This window comes from Echinops telfairi, unplaced genomic scaffold (genome assembly GCF_000313985.2).
Source record: "Echinops telfairi isolate 266 unplaced genomic scaffold, ASM31398v2 ScPeMD7_3;HRSCAF=10, whole genome shotgun sequence".
NCBI lineage: Eukaryota > Metazoa > Chordata > Mammalia > Afrosoricida > Tenrecidae > Echinops > Echinops telfairi.
In genome coordinates, this window is record NW_022103899.1 from 55,096,845 (window position 1) to 55,103,457 (window position 6,613).

The following is a 6,613-nucleotide window of genomic DNA, read 5'->3' on the forward strand; positions in this document are numbered from 1 at the left end:
TGTATTCTTCTTCAGAGTTGTGTGGCTGTAGCTCTTGTAGTTAGTTCATTGATCCATTTTGAGTTTATAGTTATTCTTTGAATAAGGAAATCCAATTGTCCCATCAACCATTTATTGATGACACTGTTCTTCCCTTATTGAATGATCTGAAAACCTTATCAAAAGTCAATGGACATACATGAATGTGTAGTTTGCTTTGAATTTTCAATTCTTTTCCAGTGGCCTTTACCTATTCTATGCAAGTTTTGATTAATACAGCTTTACAATAATTTTGGAAATCAGGAAATGTGAAGCCTCCAATTTTGTTCTTCTGTTTCAAGTTGTTTTTGTTGTTTGGGGCCCTTTCACATCTTTATAAATTTGATCATTAATGTTTGAATGTATATAAAATGATTATTAGAATTTTCATAGAACTGCATTGAATTTATAGATTTTTTTAAGTAGTGCTGACATCTTAACAGCATGAAGTCTTCCTACCAATGAATATGGGATGCCTTTCATTTATATATGTCTGCTTTATACTTTTATATTTTGTGTTCTTTTAAAATGTTTCTTATATCTTTCGGATAATTATAAAAATTAATAATGAATTTAAGTAATTAAGATATAGTAAATCTACCTTGAGTAATTATTGTATACTGTATTAACAATTTGACATATAAATTTCAGTTAGATATAATTCCTGCTATCATAATTTTACAGCACAGTGCACTTGATACACATGCAGATAAAACTTACAACCAAATTTGAAAAGTAAAGTGAAGTATACATTTGAAAGGTAACAAGTATTATACATGGGGGGGGTTTGAAAAAGTTCATGGAAAAGTGGAATTAAAAGATAATCAAAATTTTGTATGATATTTTTCAAACCACCTTGTAGATGCAATCTTATGTTACTTTTAACTCTTTGAAATCAGTTGTTAATAAAATAATCTGTTGTATCACTGCTGATTTCAGTAGATATTGTAGCTGTGAATATGTGTAGTTGTTATTGAGTGCCATGCAGTCAGCTTCAGCCCATGTGGCCCTATGCCCAACAGAATGAGACACTGCATGGTCCTGCGCCATTCCCACAATGGTGCCTCTACCTGGACCCATTGATGCAGCCATTGTGCCAATTCATCTCCTTGAAGGCCTGCCTCTTTTTCACTGCCCTTCCACTTTACCAAATATGATGTCCTTCTCCAGGGCCTCTCCTGGCAATATGTCCCAAGTAGGAAAAACAAAGTCTTTTCATCCTTGCCGCTAAGAAGCACTCTGGTCTTACTTATCCCAATACAGCCTGGTTTCCCGTTTAGCAGTCCATGGTACTTTCAGTATTCTTCATCAGCACCACAAATCAGATGCATCTATTCTTCTCTGGTCTTCCTTTTTTTCCCCACATTTTTTAAAGGTTTGCTTGTTTTAATTTTTTTTAAAATCAATTTATTGGGGCTCATAAAATTCATCACAATACATAGATCAATTGTGTAGAGCACATCTATACATTTGTTGCCCTCATCATTCCCAAAATTCACTTGCCTCTTGGGTTCCCGGAATCAGCTCATTTTCCTTTTTTCCCCACTACCCCTCCCTTCCTCTGACCCCCTCCCCCATGCACCCTTGATAATTTATAAATTATTACTATATCTTATATTACACTGCCCGGCGTCTCCCTTCACCTACCCCTCTGTTGCCCATCCCCCAGAGAGGAGGTTATATGTAGCTCTCTGTGATCAATTCCCCCTTTCTACATCCCCCTTCCCTCCTGGTATCGCCACTGTCACCCCTGGTCCTGAGTGGTTCATCTGTCCTAGATTCCCTGCTTTTCCAATTCCCATCTGTACTGCTGTGCATCATCTGGTCTAGCCAGATCTGCAAGGCAGAATTGGGGTCCTGGTAGTTGGGGGGAGGAAGCGTTTAAGAACTAGAGGAGGGTTGTGGGTTTCATTGTTGTTATACTGAACCCTAAGTGACTCATCTCCCCACTACCCCTGTGCAAGGTATGTCCAGTTGTCTAGAGATGGGCATTGGGTCCCCATCACGCGCCACCCTCATTGACGAGGATATGATTTTTCTCCCCGCCTTTGGTGTTTGAAGCCTGGTCCCTTTGGCCCTTCATGATCACACATGTTGGTGTGCTGCTTCCATGTGGGCTTTGTTGCTTCTGGGCTAGATGGCCGCTTGTTTACTTTCAAGCCTTTAAGTCCCCAGATGCTATAGGTCTCGATAGCCGGGCACCATCAGCCTTCTTTTTTAATGTCCTACTCTCACGTGATATCATTCAATGGGTAATATCGTGGTTTGAGTGCACCTGAGTCCCCAAAGTAATATCCTTCCCCTTCAATACTCTAAAGAGGTCTTGTGCAAAGGTAAAGAGGTCTTGCCCTAATGCAACACATCTTTTGATCTTTCATAATATGTGGTCCACATGATCTTTGGAGACTATCGAGCAGCTGAAGTTGATAATAAATATTTTTTTCCATTTCAAAATCTACTACAGAGCCACGGTAGCCAAAATAGCCTGTAATGGTTCAAGAGCAGACATAGACCACTGGAATAGAATTGACATCTCAGAACTAAATTCATCCACCTATGAATATTTGAAAGGGGCTAAAACTGATTAAATGAAGAGGAGATACTCTCTTTTGACAAATGGAATGAGAAAACTGGATATTCATTTGCAGACAAATGAAACCGTATTCATATCTTGTACCATATTATAAAAAATGAATTCAAGATGAATCAAGGACCTAAATGTAAAACGTAAAATGACAAAATCATCAAAGACAAAACAGAAATAAATTTAATGGGCTGAATACATAATACCAATGTAAAGGTCTTAAGATATATAATATAATACAATGAAAAAAACTTAAAACCACACTTACTGCCATTAAGTCAGTTATGTCTCAGGGTGACCCCATAGGTAGGAATAGAACTGCCCGGTGGGCTTCCGGGGCTCTACATTTTTATGGGAACAGAAAGCCTCAGCTTTCTGTATCAGGGAATCTGATGGGTTCACACTGCTGATGTTGCTATTATCAGTCCAACTTGTAGCCCACTCTGCCACCAGAGATCCTACAATACAGCTAAATATCACTGCAGTCAATGCCCACTCATAGCAAACCTATTAGACGGGGCACAACTGACTCTGTAGGTTTCCAAGACTGTAACTTTTGGGGCGTAGAAAGCCCCCTGCCTCTCCTTCAGAGTGGGCTGATGGTTTCAAATTGCTGATCTTGGGGATTGCAGCCCAACACATAACCACTAATGCCACCAAGGCTCCTGTATATATATTTGTATATAATTTTATATAATACAATCGAGGTCTCTAAATTTGTGCCGAGTTTTTCATTGATGGTCTTTCTATTTTTAAATTTTACATTTAAAAATATGGTATGGGTTAGGGGAAAGCCAAATAACAAGCTCTGATATGCTGATGACACGACATTGCTTGTTGAAAGCAAAGAGGACTTGAAGCTCTTATTACTGGAGAGCAAAGACTTTTCACTCTTTGGAATGGATTACACCTTAATGTATAGAGGAAAAACTTTCTGATAACTAGATCAATAAACCTCAGCATGATAAACAAAATACTGAAGTTGCCAAGTATTGCATTTTACTTGAATCCACAATCAGCACTCATGGAAGCAAGTCAAAAATTCAAATAATGTATTGCATTCGGCAAATCTGCTGCAAAAGAATTAAAGTGCTAAATAATAGATGTGTCAACTTGTGGACTGAGGTGCACGAGATCCAAGCCATGGACTTTCCAATGACTCTTATGCATGTGAAACCTGAGTGATACATAAGGTAGAAGAATTGATGGATCTGAAGTATGGTGGTTGGAAAGAGTATTGAACATTGCATGGATTTTAAAAAGAATAAGCAGACCTCGATTGGAAGAAGCCGGAACACTCCTGAGAAGCAAGGCTGCTGAGATTTTGGTTCAAGTACTTTGGAAATATTACCAGGAGGTATCAGTCTGTGGAAAAGGACATCATGGTTGGTCATTTAGAAGAAGACCCTCAAGTAGATAGGTTGCACAATGGACTTAACCTTAACAGCAATTGTGAGGATTGCTCAGAATGGGCAGTGTTCCCTTCTGGTGTGCATAGAATCATGATGTGCCAGAACTGATTCTAGGGCACCTCATAATACATGGCTTAAATACACAACCGAACACAATGGAAAATGCAAAACCACAAAACCGCAGAAGCGGAGCTTGGTGACCGGGACCTCTTCAAAATGAGACACTTAGATGCTATAAGACACTTCACCAAAAGTATGAAAAGATGACTCAAAGATTGGGACAATGTTTGGGGCAATGACATGGACAAGGGATAAATATGTAAAATTTATATAAAGCGTCAACATCTCTCTCAACAAATAAAGAAAAAGTATCTAATTATCAAATGTTCAGGGGTCCTGAATAGACACAACCAGAGAAAACACCCAGATGATACAAAATAAGGTATATATCATTAATATATTTGAATATGAATATATAATGATATGAATGTATAATGTATTAAATCATTAGCTATTAGAGAGATGCAAATAAATACAACAATGAAATAAAATCTCATCTCACTATTAATAGCAAATTTTAAAAAGAAACAGAAAATAACAAATGCTGCCATGGGTTCGAGATGCGGGAACCCACACACAGAATCGTTGGATCTGTAAAATGGTGCAACCAGGGCAGGAAAAGGGTATGTCATATCCTTACAAATTTGGGAATAGTAATACCTATAATTCACTAATCCCACTACTTGGTATATATCCAAGAGAAAGAAGAACTGACATAAATAGATAGGTGCGCACTCATGTTCATCACAGCACTATTCACAATACCTAAAACATGGAAATAACTAAATGCCCACCAATGGCAGAATGACTAAACAAGCTATGGGCCATCCACACAGTGGAATACTATGACACTGTATAGAATAAAATGAAGCTAGGACAACCTGCATGACAGGGCTGAACCTGGAGAATGTTCTGCTGAATGAAGTAAGTCAGTCAATAAAGACCAACACTGTATGAGTATACGATTATAAAAAGTTAAGTAAAGGTTCTCACATTAAAATAAACATTCTTTGATGGTTTCCAGAGGCGAGAAGGGAAAGGATTGTAAATCACTAACTTGAGGGTAGATACGTATTGACTTGGGTAAAAGAAATAAGCAAGAAATCAAAGGGGAATAAAAGAAAAATGTTAAATAAATATATTGATTGATATTAAAAATATTTGTAATATTGCTTTAAAAATTAAAATTAAATAACATTTCTTATTCTAAATATCAGACTTTATTAGTTATATAATTGATAATATAAAATGAAAGATATGACAAAATAAATAATAAACAAATATAAAATTCTTATGTAAGGGCCTGAGGGAGACTTGTTTTTAATTTTTCTGCATTGTTAATAGAGCTTACAAAAAGTCTGGTGTTAATTTTACATAAGCTAATTCAAGTGTTTAACACAAAGAGAACATATCTGGGCTATTATATTTTTAATACAATGAATGAATTTGTATTTTATGATTAAAGCATACTATGCTCATATTAAAATTTAATTAAAACAACGCAGAAGAAAATCTGATGAGGAAATTAAAATTCCTCATCCAGTGATAGCATTCAACATTTTCATAAATATGTTTCAGAATTTCTTTATGCATTTATACTTACACAAAATCTATAATCCACACCAGACTGGTTGCTGTCTAGCCTGTTCCAACTCAAGTATAACTTGAGTATAACTGCTTCATAGGGTTTTCCAGGTTACTGTCTTTATGGATTCATACTTCATACATTCCACATTCCAACTATAATTTTTTCCAACTGTTTGCTCTTATTTTGAGTTGTGTTCTATCAGTAAATGAAGGCCCTGGAAGCTTTGCTCCATCCATGTCATTAAGGTCAACTCAAGTTTGAGGGGGAAGCCCTTGTTTAGCTGTAATTTTAGTACCTTTTGGCACTTATCAGACAATGTTCCATCACTTGAAAGAAGAGTATGAATCTCTGGAAAATGGGAAACCATTAAAAATAAAATGAAAAGCAAATACATCAATATTCCATACTGGTATTAGGAATTCCATAAGCTGAAAAACAAGAAAGCCCACATGGAAGAAGCACACCAGCCTGTGTGATCACGAGGTGTCAAAGGGACCATGTATCAGACAACAAAGAACAAAATATTCATATCATTGTGAATGAGGGGGAGTTCAGAGTGGGGACCCAAAGCCCATCTGTAGACAACTGGACATCCTCTTACTGAGGGATCATGGGGAGGAGACAGGGCAATCAGGGTGCAGTGCAGCAACAAGGAAACATACAACTTTCCTCTAGTTCTTAAATGCTTCTTTCCCCCATTTCCCACTATCATGATTCCAATTCTACCTCACAAATCCGGCTGGACTGGAGGATGTACACTGGTACAGATAGGAACTGGAAACACAAGGAATCCAGGACAGATGAACCCCTTACTGAGAATGGCAATACCTGGAGGGTGGAGGGAAGGTGAGGGGGAAGTGGAGAACTGTTTACAAGGATCTTCACATAGCCTCCTTCCTGGAGGACTGACAGCAGAGGAATGGGTGAAGGAGGATGTCGGATGGTGTAAGA